We start from the raw sequence: 20,869 nt of genomic DNA, 5'->3' as shown, positions 1-20,869 counted from the left end.
TTGTTTTTAATTAAGAGGTTTTTGTCAGCTTTCACACTCCTATAGTTAAAACAGCTTTTTCTATAACAGGAAAGCTATCCATAATGTGTGTTCAAAGGTTCAGAATATCAGACTTCTGGCTAGATCATGTAAACAAGGATTTAAAGAAGCTCTTATTCCATCTGTATACATGGCTGCCAAGCAGCAATGAAGTTCTCCAACTGTATGGTGGGTTGTTCATTCACTTCTTTTTTCTTCTTTAGATTAGACACTGACTGATATTTTTCACAACCATGTTTAAAAATAGTGGAGAGATACTGGGGTATGACTGCCTGACAAAATATAGGTACTACATGTGGAGTACAGAGGGAAGAAAAAGATTTATTAGATCCTGCAGACAATCAAGGAAAAGTAGAATCTGTATCTCCTACAGGTCCTGTGCTTTTTATCTGTCTCCCTTCTGCATTGTTTGCAGAGATGTGTCATACCCATTTTACCTAGCTTGTAGCTCATGGCTGGCTTCTAACTACAAGCACTTATAATGCCAGCAGCTCTGTGAGCTTGGCAGAGTGAAATATTGTGAATGCTCAGTATGTGTACACAGCGTTGACTGTCACAAGTCAGCTGCAGTGACACACCACCAAATAAAAATAACCCCAAGCAGAGCTACAGGCTGGGAGAGGAATGGTTGGAGAGCTGCCAGGCAGAGAAGGACCTGGGAGTGATGGTGGATAGTCGGCTGAATATGAGCCAGCAGTGTGCTCAGGTGGCCAAGAAAGCCAACGGCATCCTGGCTTGTATCAGGAACAGTGTGACCAGCAGGGCTAGGGAGGTGATCGTCCCCCTGTACTCAGCTCTGGTGAGGCCGCACCTCGAGTACTGTGTTCAGTTTTGGGCCCCTCGCTACAAGAAGGACATGGAGGTGCTTGAGCGGGTCCAGAGAAGGGCAACGAAGCTGGTGAGGGGTCTGGAGAACAAGTCCTGCGAGGAGCGGCTGAGGGAGCTGGGCTTGTTCAGCCTGGAGAAGAGGAGGCTCAGGGGCGACCTTATCGCTCTCTATAGGTACCTCAAGGGAGGCTGTAGCGAGGTGGGGGTTGGCCTGTTCTCCCACGTGCCTGGTGACAGGACGAGGGGGAATGGGCTTAAGTTGAGCCAGGGGAGTTTTAGGTTAGATGTTAGGAAGAACTTCTTCACTGAAAGGGTTGTGAGGCACTGGAACAGGCTGCCCAGGGAAGTGGTGGAGTCACCATCCCTGGAGGTCTTTAAAAGACGTTTAGATGTAGATCTTAGGGAAATGGTTTAGTGGGGACTGTTAGCGTTAGGTCAGAGGTTGGACTCGATGATCTTGAGGTCTCTTCCAACCTAGAAAATTCTGTGATTCTGTGATTCTGTGAAAAGGTATAATTACGAAGTTTAAAAATATCCCCTTCCCTGTGCCCCCACCCCAGCCTTTAGACAAAGCTATTAAAAACCAATGTACTTAGAGCAACTGTAATAATTTCATGTATGGATTGGCAACGTAAATTCTTGATCTCGGATACTGATAATCCTGAATGGCAACTTATGGTATTGCAGACCTCATTTATGAAATACTACTTGCATTAAAATTAATGTGCTGAGTGGAGTTAATGAATATCAGAAAGCTCAAACAAATCTGGAATAACCCATAGTGATACAGTGCTGTCCAAATTATTTTTCTAATCCTTGTCATCCACTGACATCAATCATGTTGATGATGGTGCTGCATTTTTGTCTGCTCCCCTGCCACCCCAGTGCAGGTATGGGAGGGTAGAAGCTGGTTGTTTCACCAAGCATTTTAATAGCCATAGTGTGATAGGTAACTGTGTTACCACCAGCTGTTTAAGGTTGTGAGGCAGGCAGCAAAACAACCTGTCAAATGATGTTTGTTTCAATCTTTGTTTATTTACTTGTTTATTGAAGGGCTTCATTGATCCTTGGGGGCTTCTTTCATTTGGAGAAAGGGAGAAGGCAACTTGAAATTTATGTCTCTGTGCTTGCAGATAGAAATAATCATTGTATTAGAAGGTGGCACGGAGTTGGTTCTCTAAGTTATGGGTTCCCCAGTTCATCCTGTTTTTGGTTTGTTCCTGCTGTAGGTTGCAGCAGTCATGAATGAACAGACCTGGTGCTAGTCAAAATATTGATATACTGAATGTGGAAGTGGACAGAAATGAAGTGTTGCAAAATGATGCAAGAAGCCCAGCACCAGCTTCTTGTGCCTGTGGTGTTCTTCAGGACCTGCTGGGCTGTTGGTAGGGTTTCTACATCTTCCCAGCTCTGAGGAAGCTGAAGGTTTTGATACTGCTCTCCTTCTGGGCTAGACCAATCAATCATGGATACACACTGAACCTGTCTTGAGCATGTCTTGAGGCTCATCCTATTTTATTGGAACTTTATCCTTTTCCATGTGGGGTAATGTTTCTTGCCTAATTTCTCCCACTAGTCTTACTTGCCATCCCTTGATCAGGATATTGACTGTGACCTGTCCAGTCAGAAGAAAATCTTGCTAGTAATCTTGGCCTCCTTTTCTACTCAAATGGAGAAAAACCAAAACTGCCACCATGCCCCCCCCCCCCCCCAATGCCTCTTTCAGTTTCCTGTGCTATTTACTGCATGAGATGAGTCAATGCTTGAAATGCAGTCTAAATTCCCAGATTTGCAGCCTTGATGGCTGTCAGACTTTTAATCAGGTGTCTGAAAAATGGGCAGGTGCTTGGAATGCAGGGGAAACTTAGAGCTAATGTTCATCCAGAATGAAGTAAAAGATGTAATTTAACATAGACAAATTTCCCCCACTCACACCCTCACGCAAAGTAATAGTGTCATCTCTTTTGTGTCACTTTGTGTTCCTCCCTAGGGTGCCTGCCAACTGCCCCCTGCATCCTCACTGCCCAGCACCTTATTGTGGCTTGAAAAAACTGTGTGTTTCATATGGCCATCACTCTATTAAATAAACTGTTTTCAGAAATGTCACCTAAAAGCTGGGGTTTTAACTACTGCTCTTAACTGTCCTTATTTCACAGCTAAAAATGCCTTAATGGAAACAAAAAGTTGCTGTATTAAAAATAAATTTTCTTCAAAAGAAGAGGGAATTGAAATGCCATCTGCACTACTTCTGGTTCCCATTTAGCTCCTTAAAATGAATGTCAAATTAACAGCAGCACTTCCCCCTCCTTGCTTCCTTCTCCATCTCATAGCTTGCTCTAAGGTTCAGCCAGAATCCTTGGGAAATTAGAGAATATTACCTTTGTAAAAACTTCAGCAAGACTTGGTGTTTTTCTTGTTGTTTGTGTTCTCGCCCCCCTCCCTCCCCCTCCTCCTGTCTTCTCATTCTCTATTGCTGTTGCAGCTTCCCCACAATGTTCCTGTGGTCTTATCTTTCCTTCCCTGCAGGAAGGTTCCTGCTGGTGTGGGGAGGCTGGGCAGAAAATCCTGCTGTTTTCTATTGTGGCACTGCTTGTAGCTTCTGGTCTCAGGCACCACTGACCAAGGGCACTGGGCATCCCCTGGCATTTGTCTCCATGTCTTTACCTCATCTCCCAGATATTCCCCTGCTTCCCAGATGTCTCCTCCAGCCAAGATCTTTTCCTTCTACTTGGGCCTCCTTCTCTCAGATACCCACATCTCTTAGCATCAGCTCTTCTTTCTGGTAACCAAGCCTCCAGGTTCTCCAGTCCAAATAGTCTACGTGCTGAAGCAGAGTGAATAATGAGCCTATAAACTGGTGGGTCTGTGTCATGTCTCTCACAGTTGGAGGATTCAGGATGTGCTGCTTCCACTACGTCCAGGTGTTATGAAATTCCAAGCAGCCCGTTACTGATTGCAGCTTGCAAGCAGCAGGCTCCTGCTTGGGAGTTCAGGAGTTCAATTTCAGACATTCACCCATTTGCATACACACATTATCTGCTATCTTCTAGTGCCCACAATTTCAGCTGTATTTTTCATCGACTGCAAGTGTCTAACTCTTCCATGTGCGCCATGAGGCATGTGAACTTCTCCCTTGGACTAGGCATTACAAAGAACAGAGCCTCCCATTCAAGGGCATATTTTTCTTGTTTAATGATCTGTGTTATATACATGGGTTTGCATAAGCAAGATGATGTTTTTAAACTGGAGGTAGAGTGCCAGTGTAGGATGAATTATTCCTGTTGAGGTAGTCTGGCTCTGTTTAGAGGAAATCCAGTTACAATGTGCTTATTTCTCAGCACAGTACTTTCCAAACTGCAGATTGCAAGGCTGATACAAAGACAATTCCTCATGTTAGTACACGGTGTAGAGTCCTGGCTAGCTAAGATTTCAGCTTGTACCTTTATGGAATTATAGCAATAGCTAAAACTTTTCCAAATACTTTAATGTCTATTCTCCCTTTTGAATGAAAAATTTGAATGTAATTTTTTTTCTGATTAATTTGGGGACAGGGTAGGGAAAATATTTTGATGTGACTGAAGTGCTGCTGCTGGTGTCTGTGCTACTCCTAAGGTGGAGGCATTCTTTCTTTCTACGTTTTTTTTTTTTTTTTTTCCTCTTTAGGAAAAGGCTTAAATCAGTTCAAAAAGGAGAGTAAAGCACTGAATTCTCATATGGAGACTTGTTTCGTAGCTGGTTTCCTGTGACAGGAAATGCTGTTCCCCAGCTCTCATGTAGCTTGGTCTGGGCTCTGTGATCAGCATCTTCCCAGAGAAGCAGACCTGTTTAGGAAATTTATAGATAGCAATTTGGTCTTCAGTATAGCAGAGGCTCATCTGTTAATTGCTTTGAAGATTAAAGTTAAGACCTTGTACTGGCATCTGAAACTGACTGTAGAGATAAGCCCTAGCTGTGAACTTCTGTCATCTCCTTTGCAAAGCCTTTGGTGTTTAGAGGATAATAGATAAGCAGGATATCCAGGACAGCATCTAACTGATGTAAAAGATTTATTTATTTATGGAGACCTAGATTGTTTCAGGAGCAAAACCAGTCCTCTCTGGGGCTGTTATCCAGGGATTTTTCCAGAGAAGGTGTCAGTGAAGAAAATGAGTGGACATAAGGCCAGGTAGTCACACAGAAGTGACAGTGAGTCAGTCAAATACTGGTAACATCTACTGTGCAAATAATAGCCACTTCAGTTTGCTATTTGAATTGATATGTTTTCTTTAAGTTGAATTGGAAGAAATATTTTCCTAAGATAAGGTGTTGAGTTTTCTTTTTTTTTTTTTTTGATGAAAGAATGCTCTCTTTGTGTCTTGTGGTCCTGCACTACCCATCCTTCTTCGTTTCTTCCCCACACAAACCCAGCTTGGATTGAGTTGAAATCTTTTGCTTAATGAAGTGAGTCATCATATTCTGAGGTTGTTTAAACATTTTGTGGCAACTCTTTTTTCAAGGCAGTTTTCATTTCAGGACTTCTGTGGTAAGAATTCTGAAGGAAAATGCTTCTGGGAAGTTAAACAATTTGCTTAGAGATGTTTAGTAACAACTGAATTCTCTAGTAGTTTTGGTTCTATCATTCAACGTCATTCTTCATCAAATGAATCTCCATTAGTTGAGTATGATGCAAGCAAATAGGGATGTTTTCTCAGAGACACAGTAGTGCCAGCACTTTGGAGGCCGAATGAATACAATGTCTGAGTGCGCCCTGTTGATGGCATTTATTTTTATGGTGTTTGGGAGTAGTGCCCAAGGAATATCTAAAGTATTTGGCCAACTAATAAGACAAAGTGGCAGACAGTCCATGCACTGTTGAGCTTGTAGCACATTGTTAAATGGGAAAAACTTGTGATGTATAACCAGCATGCTAACAGCAGTGCTGCTGCTGTTAACATTTCTTCTGAAGGAGATAACAATAAATGATATAATTAGTAGAGGAGAAACTTCTGAGGAGAAATAATATATGCCGTTGAACTTAAAGGGTGAGGGAGATGGGGGTGAGAGTGGAGAATGAAAGACTGATTGGTAAATCTAAAATGGAAGTGAATTGAAGATGCCGCATGACAGGTAATGGGAAATCAAAAGGAAAAACGTCTTGTATGTTCTTAAACCAAAAAAGACTGGCTCTACTTCTTTGACAGCTTCTGCTTCTTTGCGGTTTCTCCATATATTTTTCTTACTTAGAATAACTTCAAGACAATCCTTTCCTGCTAACACTGTCTGAGGTAGTCCAGCTTGGGATATTGTTTGCCTGCTCTTATGGACTCAGGTAATGCAGTCTGTCCTCTCACATTGCCTGGCCTGGAACATCAAACAGTGGCATCCTTCTTGGTGCTTTCCCTCTGGGTTTATGCTACAGGGGATTGTGGATGGGTGACTAAAAGTAACCTAGTAGCATTTATGAGCTGAGGAAATTAAAGGAATCCAAGGCAAAGTGCTTCAGGCAGCCACAGGCCCTTCCAACCTGCTGCAGAGAGAGAAGGTATTAAAGAGATGTGGAAACAGGGACAAGACCTCTGAGTTACGTTTCAGATCATGGGGGTACCTGGAGAATGAAGAAAAAAGTCATTTCTCCCCCTTTCCCTCCCTCCCCCCTCTCCCTCCCCCTAGCCTTTTATAGGAGTGAAAATGGGAGAAATAAGAAAAATAACTCAAGTTTCAGAGTTCAGCTGCTGTGGATCTTGCTGAAAATGATGTTGGGAGAGATCAGTGTGCCCCTCTTGCCCAGTAAGCAGAAGCCTCCCTCCTTTCCCTCTCCCTCCCCTGCCCCCCTCACTCCCACTGTTTATTGTGCTATATAAAGTGGATGTTGTTCTCTATACCTCATCTCAGCCCTGCAGCTGGTGCTCTATTTTGAGAAGCAAGATGATGAAAAGAGGATCCTATGATTTGGTTTGAATTGCAGCCACTCTTACCAGCTCAACTGGGGCTCTCCAACACAGGAATGGTTCCTTCCTTCTCTCTCTTTTATTAGAAATAAATATACCACTCCTGTAGGTAATGGCTATCCTATGATGTGTGAGCCAAACATAAATGCAATTCTGGTATAACCTCAGGGAGCTGCAGATAACTTAATTTTACTGTTTGTTGTCTTCGTAGCAGTGGCTGGCTTCCAAGCACTTGGCTAAATTGCTTTTGTGAAGAAAAGAACAGGACAACCCTGTAGAGCATGATAATGCTTCTTTGCTCAGTTTTTATTATAAGAGAATCTTAAAAGTTAAGTTGCAGTAATTACTGCTTACAGGTAACAGAGATTTATCATTGTTCTTTTGTAGAGATCTGCATATGTTGAAATATTCCCTTCTGCAGAAGCAATAGTAGTAAATTCCTGTTTTATTGGCAAAAAAATAATTTTCCTTCACTTTAGAGGAGGATGGAGATGCGTAACTGCTGTATTATGTCCCAATGAGACAAGCACGCACAAGGTTTTTTTGGCTACTGTGTTATTGATATTTACCTTAATATTTGTCTTAAAACTAACTTGCGTTTTTTTGAAAGGTAAGACAAGCTTCCTCTGTGTGCATAAAGAAAATATTTCTACCTGGTCACCTGGTCCTACATCACAAAAAGATAACACAAAAATCATAATTGTTTCTGTCACTGTGCAAAATCGTGACACTAATGATCTTGAATTCTATAGCTCAAATGCTACATAACATACTGTTAAAATAATTTCATACAACCTATAAAAGCAAAGCATCCTAGGACAATTAGACGTGAAATGTTAATGTTGCTGCATTTCAGATGCATGATGTGAATAAGCAAAATCTTTACTGATGCTGTGACTAGCATTCTGCAAATGTGATGAATACCTATGTACATCTTTAGCAGTTAGCAATTTTGTTGTATAAATTGTAGCTGGTGAAGAAAATGTTCAGAATGTTTCAGACAATGGAAGTTTTAAAGAAATATAAACAGACTAATTCTGGGGGGAGGTATGGTGGAGATATGGACTATATCAGTTTACAGATGGTCTAAATTGAGATAAGACTATAAAAGTTTTGAAAGTTGCAGCTTTAAGCTTCAGTACCTGTATTCTTTTCTGTCTGTCTTTGGTGCAGAGGTACTGTTAGGATTGGGGATAATCCTACGTTTTTGCCAAGGGAAAATTCTTTGACTTATTTTAATTAAAAAATTGTCTTATTTTAATTAAAAAAAAAAAAAGCTAGTTAAAAAAATATCAGTTAAGTTTTCTATGGATTGACTGGACTGTTTTTTGGAGTTGATGATACATAGCTCTAAGACGCACAAACCAGCAACTTCCTTCTAGTTTGAGAAAAACTGTGACACTAAGTGGAGCTTTCCCTCAGTAGAGGCTTGTTGTCTTGTGTGTGCGTACTGAAGACCCTTTGTTGGACCAGGTCGGTCTTGAGATATTCTTGGCACCAGCAGCTCATTGACCTAAGAGAGATCAGTAGGTAATTCAGTAGCCTGTGGTATCATCCTTTTGGAACTGAGCAGAGTTTAGTGAATATCCTTTGAAATCCGGTTTGAAGGCAGCTGTTAGAAGGCTTAAAATACTTGTTATAGATAGCTTGTGACATTCCCATCCATCTTCTCTGAGATCAAAATAAATTAAGAAATGTATACAAAGCAGGAACGTTCAAAGAGAAGAATTCAGTAATACTGTACTGATTTATCTCTTTTCTATTCCTTATGTCTTCAGGCTATAAAACTCCTTAAAACGAGTAAGTCTTAACAAATAGTTTTTAACAGAAAGATATTTTTGTTTTATAAGCAATTATGGCAGTACATTGGGAAAAATAATTTTATTTTGCACTGATTAGAGAGAACTTCACGTGTACCCCAACTGTATAAATTCTAAAGAATTATTACATCTGTTTATTTTGCACTAATACTGGGCCTGTTTCAGTCAACATAAATTTGCATAGATGTATTGATTACAGGAATACTGTCAGCAAAGAATGCAGCCATTAAGCTTTAGGGATAGGACACAAATAATCTATTTGTGCTAACTTAATATTTACTATATCCTAACTAAAAATTCATCAATTATTTAACCGAAGTAAGGAAAAAGGATCCTTCTGCTTGTTAGCTACTTGCAATGGGTTAGCCACAATAAATAAATCAGTTTGGTAACCAAATGTTTGGATACTCTCCAAATGTTGTTGGAAGTTGTTTGGTCTGCATCGTTGAACTGGAAGATCTAAATCTTAAAACAATCCTGATTTTGTCAAATGGTGGGACCATACATTGAAATGAGAAAGTACAAAAGTGATCATCAAAGGTGACAGAAGAATTTTAATAATCTCAGATATCAAAAAGGCTGTCTCTGAGTTAGGCTTTGAGTTCTTGTCTGAAGGAGTGGACCAGAACTATCAAAGGGTCATTTCATGTCATTTCTGAGTTGATTATATTAGGCTGTTTTGTAGGAGAGTTGATCAGAAAATTGATAACTGCTTACTTTACTATCAGACTATATCAATTAATACTAGAAAAGATGTTGACCAATAATTTAATTCACCAGCTACCACCAGATGTTGAAAGATCTATTTACTACCTGCTACAATATTCTGTAATGATGCTTACTATTTCAGGCTAATTCTTTAAGCAGTTTCTAATGACAGCTCCTGAATTTCAGGCATGATTTTATTTTGAAATTTTGTTCATCCATAACTGATTTCAGCTGATTTTTTGTTTTCTCTGTTCTTTCTCTCTTGATGTTAGCCCTAGAATACTTCACTAGATAATCATAATTGAGGGGGATGATCTGCACACTTCTCTGAATACTTTGATTGATGGGCTGTTTAAGAATCGACTTTGTGCTAATTGTGTAAGGGTAAACAGCAGTGACTATGAATTGTTCTGTCAAATAATGCCATTAGTTTCAGATTAGTTTTTGAGAGTGGTTTGTAAGTATAATTTGGGACCTCCAGTGAGAGCAAAACAGGTACTCAAGCAGAGTGTTTATAGATTGAGTCAAGAATTTTTAGATACCAAATAAGGGAACTTGAGAGAACAACTCCAGAGAGAAGAGGTCAGCAATGCTGGGATTGCAGTGCTTAACCTCAGGTTGTTGTGCTACTTACGTTTTAGTACTACAGCAGAACAGGAGGACTTTCTCTTTTTCATATAGCTTTGACTTCTCGTTATCCCATCTACTTTGAAGCAGAGAAAACTCAGTGCCTTCTGAAGATCCTGAGAGGGGCTGACTAGGTGTCTCAGGGAAAAGGAGGAATTTCCAGCCATTCTTTGGGGATATCAGCTGTAATCAGTGGAACTTAATAGATGAGTTCAGAAGGAATAAGCAGGAGTGAAAGTGGTGCACTTCCTTGCTGTGTGAATTGCCAGAGTTTGTTACACGTAGCTGCCAAACTTCTTCTTAATGACCTGATAGACTTCAAGTTCAGTAGTAGCAAATCTGTGTTTCTTGCTGAAGATATAACTCCACTCCTGATCAGAGACCCTCACCATTCAGTATTGATTGTCATGTGCCCCAGTTGTAACTAGTGTGGTTTGCTTTTGTTTGTCTTAATGGATGTTGGTTTTAATTCCCTGAATAAAGTTCCTTCATGAATGAAGAGACAATAACAATAAAAAAGTTGTCAGAGTATATCTGACTTATTAATAATGCATTTAGTAAGATCAAGAAAGATGAAGACTACTAAATGCAAATATAAAACTGAGATGACTATTCTTTTGTTACCAAAGTAAAAACTGAATAAAGTGTGAACTTTATTGCTTAGGGAATTTGAGTTGCCATTCGAAACCACAAGGGAAATGATCAACCCCACAAGAACTAATTGTCAGATAAATGCAGATGGGGCGGAGGGAGCAAGGGAAGGGAGCAGGGAGTTCAGTTTTTTTTTTTTTTCCTTTGGCTTTATAAGATTCTTGTGCATAGCATATAAAAACAATCAGACTTTCTTTGGCTAGTTTTATTATTTATTTCATTTATTTCCTTCCCCATGAGAGGGGAAAAGTACACTTCTATGACACTAGAGCAGATTTAGCTTGTGAAGTACAAATCAGTATATATCCTGTTAGCTGACAGAGACCTTTCTGATTTCTAGCAGTTTGCCTTCTAATGCTAATGGGAGAGACTTTCATGATACTACATAGCCGAGTGAGGAGCCTTCCCAACATACAACACGTGGCATGTTTCAGTGTGCTTTGAGAGTCACACCTGCATGGGCCATGATTGAATAATGACAGTTTTAAAGATACCTGTTCAGGGTATTATTGATTTCATAGTAATTCAAGGTATGACCCTTCCTAGCTTCTGTGATATTTTGAATCTTGCAGTATCATTTAAAGTTAGCTAACAATGAGACTGCGAAATGCATGGTTTTGGTTTGTCTGTGTTCTTTCTGTCCTGCAACTCTGCCCTGCTCCCTAGTCTTTCTGTAACTAACTGCCATAGATCCATACTGTTTTCTGTTATCACCGTTTGTCCAAAGGAGAGAACTATAGTGGGTTTTGTAGCATTGCTTGGTCTCAAATTGTTGGTCTTCCCAATATATTTCTGGAGGTTGTGTACCATATCTTTAAAATACAGCTGATTCTTGCTCCCCCCTTTTCTCTATCTTTGTTTTGGTATGTATTGTAATTCTTTCACAGAGCCTGAGTATCCCACCTTAAATTTTGCAGCAGAAAGAAAATTTGGGTGACTTTGTTTTAGATGCCCAACCTAACATAGTTTAAATGTTCACTGCTTCTTTGGTATTTTTGTTCTTTAAATCAAGCATATTTAAGCTGTGTTTCCTCTTAGTATGGAATCTTTTCCTCCTAACTTTCCTTCTAATTCCTCTAATCCTAAAATTAAACAGGATTCAAATGATAAAACAACACCCTGCACTTATAAGAGACTTGTTTCCTACCTTCTTATTCTGTTTATTTTGAATGTATATTTGAATTTACTATGCCTACTTTGGGTTTCAGATTTCTAGGGGCAGGGAGAGATTGCTTGTGTTCCAAAAATCATCCAGCACCACATCATTCTAGAATGTTTCCTGAAGTTTTCTGTGTCTGGTAGACATTTTTTTAATACTGGTTTCTGCTATTCAAATTGACTGACGTTGAATTGGGGAAACTTTTGAGTATCAATTTAAAGAGGCTGAAAAAAAAATTGAATATTTTTCTATGAGAAATTCAAAGCAGAAGTAGCTGTTAAATTATTACATGGAGAAAAATATCATTTATGTTCCCCTAGTAAGTCTTTAATCAGCCTGAAATTCATTTTTTTTTTTATACTTGTTTTAACAAGCATAAATTATAAATTTTCAATATGAACTGAAAATGCTTAAGTGATAACAGTGCTTCCCTGACTTACAAAGCTAGAAACTTTGTTAAGTTCTTTACTTTGAAATGTCCCTTGTATGAAAAGAGATTTTGGTTGTTTGGGGGTGGGAGTTTATTTCCAGAATTTACACTTTCCTGTGGAAAAGGTTCATTTGGACAATATTGGCAGGCAGACTGTTTGATATCTCTAGGTACAAGTCTCAAATTATTATGGAAGTGGTTTCAAATATAGGAGTAGTAAATAATTTGAAAATTGGCTGAAGCTTCTTGTTTCTGATGACTGCATAGGGACGTTAGCTAGCAGATAATGCTCTTGAATGCAGTCTATCATTCCTGCTTATACATCTACTCACCATCAGGACCTGTGCCTGAGTCTTCATTATGAATGTTTGTCATGTTGCAGGTGGTACAGCTATGAGCATCACACCGGGATCAGATAGGCCTGAGCTGTGTTTGCTGACCTCTGAAGCGTAATTCTCTTGTGGATGTTGGCTTTGTCCTGTTGTACGAACATACAACCTTGGGAATGGATAGATGCTCTAAGGAGGGAGATAACTTGGCTTTAGCAGCGGATTATGCCAAAAAAGGGAAAGGCAGCTCTGTAGCACTGGCTGTGTGATGTGCAGATAAAGCATATGTATTTTCATTGCAATCCTGCTGTCCCTTACATGCTGCTCTCATTAAGTGTAATGAGGCTAATCTAAAAGCCTTAATAATCTTTCGATATATTATTAAGCCCCAATTATTTGTGAACAATGCCAGTGTATGTGTTTGAGGTCAACATAGCATGCAAGTGCTTTAATTAGTGCATCATGTCCAGTTATACTCACTTACTGTTTTAATTAGAATGGTAATTGAGAATTGAGTATGTATGTCTTGTCTTGCATTTGCAGATGCCTAAACCTATTTGTTGCTGTTGTAATTACTCCTTGCCCTACATTTTCTGCCACCCCTTGTTTATTTACTATTTGATTAAGAAAATGTAAAGAGGAAATAGAGCTATTGTATAAAGGTTGATTTTGGTTTGGCCTGCCTTGATGCATAATAATGTAATTGAATGGTCATCCAAGATGACTGTGAGGTGGAGTCTTGCCTGTAGTCCCTAGTGTCTCTGCCATGTTGGATCTTTGGTCCCAATTAACCCATGAAAAAAACAGTGAAAAACCAAGGAGGAGACACTTTTTGTATCTTTCAATTACTTGGAGTGCTTTTTCTGATAGTCATTGTGTCATCATGTACTCTAAATACCTGCTGTGAACTTGTTATTTGCACTAACTGTAGTATCTTGAAGAGTTTTAATCTTGCCAAGTCAACATGAATGTTCGTGTGTGTGTGTGTGTGTAAGGGAAGTGGAATTAAGAATGAAAAATGCAATTTTTATTGATGTCCAGTTTGCAAATAGATGCAGCCCAACTCAGTTAGCATTTAACATTTGAACATATAAAAGCTTATAATAATTTTTGTTGCAGTGGAACATCTGTTAGAAAATCAGAGATCAAATTAATGGAGGACTGAAAGCAATTAACTAAAGGTTACAAAATAATTAGTATAATAATATTAAAGTAGCACTTTCATAGCTTAAATTGCAGCCAGTTTTCATGATAACACATTATTTTAAGGGACCTTAAAATTTGCTTTTGGAGGAAAAAAGGAATCAATAGGAAACATTTTTGTACTCAGAGTAATTACATTGAACAGACCTAGGGTTAGAAAATGATTTATATCAATATAGTTATTAAATGAACTTCACATTTTGAATTCTAGCCTTTTGTTTCACATAAGGTCAAAAACGGTTGCTTTCAGTTTTCATACCATCCGTACAGTGAAATCTCTGTGGAAACAAATGCAGTAGTTTAATTGAAGAAGGTTCCTTATACCTGAAGTAAGTTGTTAGTTTTGTGGGTAATATTGAGAGACCAGCTTGCTTCCTTTGACTTCACTGGATGCTATAGACTCATTTCTGTTTTCACAGAGGTAAAAGGGTGTTTTGTGTGTTATGGTGGGTTTTGTCTGTTTTGGAATATCATGTGGCTACTGATTTCAAAAGGGGGTGGCTTTTCCACAGGCAATCATTCTGTAGATGCTGGTTGAAAATTCAGATGCATTTCTGAGAGTAGAGGGCTTTTTATTGGCAGGTGGCAATGTGGTGGGTGTGCTGACAAACTTCACAGTTATGAGGATCTTACTTCTGGTAGGGCTGTCCTACCTGGAAGTAAACTGATCTTTGAGAAACTGAATTAACGAAGTTAAATTTTTTATGGCATTCATTTTTGAGCTGTGGCTGGGGTCTCTGCAGTCTAGCAGAATATCAACCTGTAGCTTTTCCACAGCTGGGCTGCTTATAATTTTTCTTGTGTGAATTCTCTAGTGGGAAATAAGTTGAGCTCACTGGTCAGCCTTTCCCTTGGTCAGGGCATTAATGGTGTCTCATTTATCTGCATTATCTGCAGTCAGAAAGTGTGTAGAAACTCAGTATGTTTGAGAGAATTACAACTTTATTAAAAACTGGCCAGGGGCTCAAAATCAATGATGACAGGAGGAAAGAGTTCATATATGTACATATGTTACATGATTAATAAGTTCTGTTCTCTTTAATGCTACACTGAAGGTCTCAGTGTTACACTGGTAGTAAGTGCTAATACAGCTCTTTCTGGAACTGCTATATTAATGTCCTGTGTTAGGTTTGTTGCTCTTTAGTCCCAGTGTAGATGTGGTTTTGGAAGGGATGAGCTAATCTTTTCATAATAGATGTGCAGAGTCCTTGTAAAAGTTTTTTTTTGTTCGTTTGTTTGGTTGTTTTTTTGGTGTGTCCTTTTGAAATGTATTTTTGTTTGTTTGTTTGTTAATAAATAAGACATTTTAATACTATGCAAGAGTTTTGGAGTGAAAGTACCCAGTATTGTCTTCCAGCTACCCAGTAAAAACTATCATGGCCCTTAAGACCTTTAAGAAATGCTCTAAAAGACATGTAATATGGACAACTGTCCTTAACGCACTTTGCTATTTTTACTACTTTGTCATCAAATTTCATTCTTTCATATGTCCTGCTCCCACACCCTCAGCTGTGCATGGCAATTCTGAGCTCTGTGCAAAGCTCTGGTCATTTTGCCAGATCTCTCATGCTGTCTTATTTCACATAGGCCATTGAACCAACCAGGCTTTTTGACAAATCAATTTTTGAAATATATGCTAAGTCTCCATCCAGAACTTCAAACTAGGATAGTTAGCTTGTTTGGCAAAGCCAGTTTTGGCACCTTTGTAGAGAGTGCTGTGTTTATTAATAGTCTCCCTCTTGAGCTTTGTTTGTTTGTACTTCTTATGGAGGGATGCCTTGGTCCCATCTGTGCAGCAGTTACTCCTTCCTGCATTAGCTGTCTCACTTCACAAAATTTTTACTTTTTTAGCATCTGAACAGGAGAGACAACCTTGACAAGGGAGTAGGATAAGGATATTCTCATAAGCTTTCTTATAAAGCTTGGTTAATGTAAAATGCTATCAGTCATTTGGGATGCAGCCTGCTTGGAGGCACCTTCCCATCTTTTCAGCAAGAATTTCCTCCTTTTTGAGTAGAGGTTGCTAATCCTTTACTTAATTGTAGGTGGAAGTCCCTCAAAATCAAGGCTAATGCACCTTGGCAGTGTTCATCTTTCCTGCAGCCAGGCAGCCCACCCTGAGATGGACCAACACTGAGCCCATGGAGCACCTCTGCAGGTGGACCCTGCCGTCCCACCTTGGAAAGACAGAGCTGCTCAGTATCCAGAGCTGTCGGTCTGGCATTCTCCATGCACACAGACACACAGTGCAATGCAACCTTGAAAGCAGTAGGGGAAATTATTTTAATTTCCTAGAGCACCCCTACTGCATGTGCACACATGCACAGAGTTTTTGTATTTTCTTGCTGCCCTAGGCCCCCATATGTATTTACTGTCTGCCTTGCTGACACCCTCTCGAGTGAGTCAGTAGTCTGGGAAGGAAGGACATTACAGCCATTTTTCTTGCTCCTGTTCAGAAAAGAAGCCTGCTTCTGAGATACTGTGAATAAAGCTGCTTCCCCCTCCCCAAGCCCCCCGCCCCCCCCCAGCCCTTTCTGAAACATACACATTGCACTCAGTGTGATATTTGCTTCTTATTGGCACAGTTCAGTGTTTTGTTCCGGTGCCCTTCCAATTATTACTGTATATTAATTTTGATTAGACAGGAGGCTGCTTTGTGAGTCTTGACTTTCTGCCAGTATAACCAAGTGTGAGCCATGGGAATGAAAAGCAAATGTTACTTTCAAAACCTTGTGAAGAATATATTACTTATAATTCATACTAAATATATATATAATTCTAAAAAGAATAATTTTGTATTTTTTGGACCAGGAATTGAGATGACGAATCTATCCAAAAAAGGGGGAAGAAATCTGAAAATAGTCACTATTTGTATACACCATTTTGTTTGTTTGCATATATTCAGCACTCAACCTTTGTATTCTTTTAATTTTTAATCACCTGTTCCTTTAATGGATCAACAGCTGCTGTATGAATTAGAGGAGTAGAACCAATGTCAGGTAGGGAAAAAAAAAAAAAAAAAAAGGGAATGGCTTAACGTCCTGATCTCCTTATCGCAAAACAGTCCACCAGGAATTCAGGCAGGAATTTCTTCAGGCAAGGTCTGTGCTACTGAGACTGGGAGATCACTGTTTCCTCCTCTGGTCTCATCTCCCAGTCTATGAATTACTCAAGTTTAACTCAAGAAAAGGGAATTACAGTACTTCCACACTCCTTTTGGGGGTGGAGTTCCAAAAAGGAGTTTGATTTTTTCTTCTTTCTTTTTCTTTTTCTTTTTTTTTCTTGCTCTGCCTGTTTTTCTGGCTGAAGTGGTTGTCCTTCCTCGTCCCCTTGCTCATCTCACGCTCCTTTTTGGCTGGCGACTACTGACTTGTCATCATACATTACTTACTGTTGAGAGGATAAGTCCTATGTCCCTGTGGTATGCAGCTCAGTCAGCAGCAGGTGCTGGAAGAGCAATGCAAGTCAATATTTTATGCATTTGAAATCAAACACAGTGGGTCACATATGGTTGCTCCAAGGAGCACTATACGTAAGTCTGCTTTCTTTAAGTAGGTGTGCTAAACTGCGCTTACCAATATACCACCAGACTGGCTATTTAAATGTGTTTGTAAGCAAGCAGCATGATAAAGAAGTATTATTGAGGCTATAAAATGAAGTACCTGAACATGAGGAAATGGCAGATTGATGCTTTGGGACTGAACCTGTCTTTTGCATGTAACCCTGTGACTGATGCATTGCGGGGATTCTAATGGGAAAGAATGAGTGATTCTGTGATTCTGTGGAATTACAGAATGGGTTGTAAGGTGTGTGCACAAAGAGGGAAAGACTCTGGGCATTTCCTATTTGGTGCCTCCTGATTTTACAGCTGCAGTATTACTTTAACCTGTTGTGTATAATTTAAAGTTTACTGGTATTAATACATTTGCTTTTACTATTCAGTTTTATCTCCTTGAAGTCTTCCTTAAGAAGATTAGTGTAAACTCTTAATTTTGAGAATTGCAGCCTGGATCTCCAGGAGCTGAGCTGCACAACTAACTTCTCCAGTTGGGCAGGGTGAGAAGGCTTTCAAGTTGGAGATGCATCCTGGGTTATGGGCTGTTTGGTTGAGGAGTAGCTGGGATGTCTAGTTGATTTCCATATATTGTACATGTAAATGCAGTTTCTTTTGACTTGTTCTGCCAACACAGACCTTAGTTTAATAGCCTTACCTACTGTCATTGTTCTTGACTTGGTATTAGAAAGAAGAACACAAAATGAAAGGGAATGCTTTTTTAATAGTCTACCGTGCTGCCACACTCTAAAGGAGGACAAGGAAAAGGTATCTCTGTCTAACTGACTTCCAGATTTTCCAGTCCCCTTCCCTAGAACTTAATAAAGCAATAATGCCAGGAAAAAAATCCTTTTGAGAGACCTTATGGTGACTGCTTAGAAATTTTATTTTTAGGAAATATTTACGGCATCTCAATTTTTTTTCATTAATCAGCAAATATTAACCTGCTGGGGGGGAGGGAACTTTGGGATTTAGAAGCCAGTTTTTAATGTTGTTGCTATGGAGTTGAGACAGTTGCTGAAGAAGTATGTGAACATTTAGCAGCCCTGGGGAGAGATGAAAACACACTACATTGACATTTTTGTCCTCAAATTATTCTAGCTGATCCTTTGTACTGTTGACGGGCGTATAGTTAAGGCTTAAATATCTATTGAGCACAGAGATGTTACGGCAGAGCATGAGGAAATGTAAATAAGTGGAAATGTACTATATTAAAATCTTTCCTCTAGGAAATTATATTGTCCATAGGATTTTATTTTCTGGGCTCAAATTTTGTCTCTGTATCAGTTTTACAACTACAGAAATAAAATGACTTTGGTGTTTCTCTTTAAACTGATTGAAAAGAATTAAACTTGATGTCTTATTTAATAGGGAGGGCATGTTACTGCCTTTTGATAGAAAAAAAAATCATTATTTTTAGGCTACATTTTACTAATATTTTTTACATGCAAATGAATATTTTTTTATTGCCATTTCCACCTCATCCACTGCAAGACATTGCAGAAATCTCACAACAGTCTTGCTTAGAAAATAACCATCAGTTAATATAATAGTTGCAAGGTAAAAGGTAGACCAAGTCTGTGTGTTTTTGAAAATTTTCCTAATTTTGAGCAAAATTACTTTCTACTTACTCTTCCTTTCCTATTCTCTCTTTTGATCTTCCTGGCTTCAGGAGTTTTGGGAGTCTGAATATTGATCTTTATGGACACTTGATGTAACAAATCATGTTGATGCTGATGAAACAACTTCTCTGCCTTGACTGCATTGTGAAACTACAGAAGATAGAAACAGAAACCAGGTAATCCTCTGTAGTATGAACTAGGATAAGGTGACAAAGGCTAGATCCTGCGAAATGATGCAATAAACAGAAGGCAGACATAAACAAATAAAGCAACAGAGGCTTTAGAGGAATGCTTTGCTTTTGGAAAGATTTTAAAGGCATTTCTAAAGGAAATTGTTTATTTCAGCTCTTCTCTGTTCCCTGAACAATGGGTGTCAGTGTTATCTCTGCCCAGATATGTTGTCATGTGAAAGCTCCCATTTGTAGTTCCCACCCAATTTCAAAACCTACAAATGTATTTAATATCTCAAAATCTTTTCATAGTACCAGGAAACATCAGCTCTCTATCACCAACCTGCTCTTGACTTTTGAAAGAGTCATTTTACCACTATGGATAGGAGCAGTATGTCTGATGTTAGATGTTCGCAGGTATATTGTACAGACTCTATGGTGTGTAGGATTTTCTTTTAATTTCCTCTAAGTAACAAGTGTCTGTGTAAAGGGAATAAGCAACGAAATACTTGACATTGTTGCTAATCCTTTGTCTTAATAGTGGTTGTCTAGCAGTACCAAGGGATTCTCTCTCTCCCCCAGCACTCTCCATGCCTTTTGCTGCCTTGCTGAATTGTGGTCTTTTAATCTTTAATTTTTTTAATAGGTTTTGCAAAAAAACAAATGTGATACACATTTTGTCCAGGTATTTGTGCAACTGTGCATACGTTTTCATACATACAGAGACTCAGGGATTGAACGTGTATTTTTGGATGTGTGATGGTATTGACCACAGGACTTTCAGAGCTACATGTGCAGCTTGGGCTGCAGGAGTAAATCCCTGGGAAAGGTACAAAAAATACGCAAATATTTACTTATTTATTTTCCCAGAGATCATTTGTTTGTATATGAAGAATTTGACCTTTTTTTTTTTTTTTTTAAAGGGTCTGGTGTGGAGTAGAGAAATCCTATTCCTGCATTGGCTTGCCTTTAAGTTGACGATGAGAATGGAGTGACAGATTATGGACCTGGCCTGTATTGTACTCATTCACCACACTTGGGTTTTGTCTTCAGGGAAAAGGTTGGGTCTTTTTAGCATTAAGTGGGTGTCTTCCATGCAAAACCAAGCAAACAAAACCAAAACTATTTAATAGAAAATTTGTCCCTGGTGAGACCTAAGCATTGTGATCCCCAGGCTCCCTGGAGCTTTGAGGTCAACTCTACAGAAGCATTCTTTTCGTGGGGTTGACTAGCAGTCAGCTATCAACATGATTCCGACTGTTTGAAAATTTCTATTAAAACATGTTTAACTCTGATGAGGTAACACAGCAGAAACGAGTCTTTTGCCTGTAGATTGTGTTCACAGGGACTGCCTACCCTGGAAATACCAATATATTCTGAAGTTTATCAAATACTAGGATTGTACTGATGGGTGTGTTTGTTTGTGTCACATAGAACAATGAAGGGGTGTTTCAAACTTTGAACCTAAATGGACTCTGAAGCAAAACCAACAAAGTATATCTGATAAAGGCAATGTGAATGCAGTTGGTCAGTTGTGTAATTAACTTTACTCAGTCACAGAATTGAGAACTTGGAGGGAGTCATTTGATCTATTTCTTTGCCCTAACTGTAGATCAGCTGGCAAGGGTGAAAAGCTGTGTTTCTCAAATTATGAATTCATCTTCCTAAGTGCTTTATCTGGGAGATATGCTCAGTGCAAATCTAAAACATACTGACAGAATTGATCTTCATTTAATGAAAAAGTATTCCTGAAGGAGTGTTTGTGCTTTCCTACATAGTAGCTCAGTGATTATAGCACATGCC

At 39.1% G+C, this 20,869-nt stretch overlaps 1 long non-coding RNA gene across 2 annotated transcripts in view; it reads left to right on the top strand.

Moving 5' to 3' along the window:
- LOC311433001 overlaps positions 1-20,524 on the top strand; it is a 57,584-nt gene extending 37,060 nt beyond the window's left edge. For both annotated transcript variants that reach the window (XR_014690482.1, XR_014690483.1), the window contains exons 2-3: positions 18,947-19,072; positions 19,990-20,524. This is a non-coding gene — a long non-coding RNA (uncharacterized lncRNA). The remainder of the gene's footprint in view (positions 1-18,946; positions 19,073-19,989) is intronic.
- The last annotated feature ends 345 nt before the right edge of the window (positions 20,525-20,869 follow it).

The sequence above is a fragment of the Aythya ferina genome, assembly GCF_964211825.1.
Source record: "Aythya ferina genome assembly, chromosome: 2".
In the NCBI taxonomy this organism is placed as follows: domain Eukaryota; kingdom Metazoa; phylum Chordata; class Aves; order Anseriformes; family Anatidae; genus Aythya; species Aythya ferina.
This window is presented reverse-complemented; position numbering and strand designations above follow the sequence as displayed.